This window comes from Trachymyrmex cornetzi, unplaced genomic scaffold (assembly GCF_001594075.2).
Source record: "Trachymyrmex cornetzi isolate Tcor2-1 unplaced genomic scaffold, Tcor1.1 scaffold1038, whole genome shotgun sequence".
NCBI lineage: Eukaryota > Metazoa > Arthropoda > Insecta > Hymenoptera > Formicidae > Trachymyrmex > Trachymyrmex cornetzi.
The window spans coordinates 25,695-26,692 of record NW_017295585.1 but is presented as its reverse complement, the minus strand read 5'-3'; positions in this window follow the sequence as shown (position 1 = coordinate 26,692).

The following is a 998-nucleotide window of genomic DNA, read 5'->3' as shown; positions in this document are numbered from 1 at the left end:
TTTCATGACAGGATTACATTTACTTGCGAACGGAATCATGAGGGTTCGATTAATTTTCTAGATGTTACTGTGTATGTTAAAGAAGGACAGATCAGATTTAACAATTATAAAAAACCGACGAATTCTGGACGCTATCTTAGTTTTCATTCGAATCATCCGATTGAACATAAAAAAGGTGTTATTATCGGCCTATTTGACAGAATTCTATTTCTTGCACATCCAGAATTTCATAATAAGAACATAGAATTGATGATTAGTACTTTACTTGACAATGGCTATCCATTAGACTTAATTTTTAATACCATTAACAAAAGAATCAAATGTCTTGCTAAAAGAAAGAATGTATACGATAACAATTTTCAAAATTCAGACAACGATAATTCTATTAATACATATTTTACGGTACCATACATAAAAAACATCTCGGAAAAATTTAAGTCAATTACGGAAAAAAATAATTTTAAAATCGCGTATAAACCTATGAATAAATTAAATTCAATAATCAAAACAGGTAAAGACAAACTAGATAAAATGAAACAATGTAACGTAGTTTATAAAATTAATTGCTTAAATTGTGAATCCTCATACGTCGGACAAACTAAGAGAAAAATAAAAACGAGACTGAAAGAACATAAATCAAGCACTTCCAATTCTAACACAGTGCATAATGTAGTAGCACAGCATCAAATCAAATATGAACACAAATTTAATTGGGATAACATTGAAATTTTGGACACAGAACCTTTCTTTCAAAAAAGATTCACTTCAGAAATGATTTATATTAAAAAACAAAGAAAAGGAATCAATAAACAAAACGACACTGAAATGTTATCCGAATCATACTTTCCGTTATTAAACATATCGTCCTCTACATAATTCCAGAACTTTCTATCGCTGACTCAGTGAATGTATATAAACTGTCAGAATTGTACAGACGTTAATATAACTGTTTTAGCATTGTTTGAGATCACATGAATTCTACACGTTCTTGATTGCAA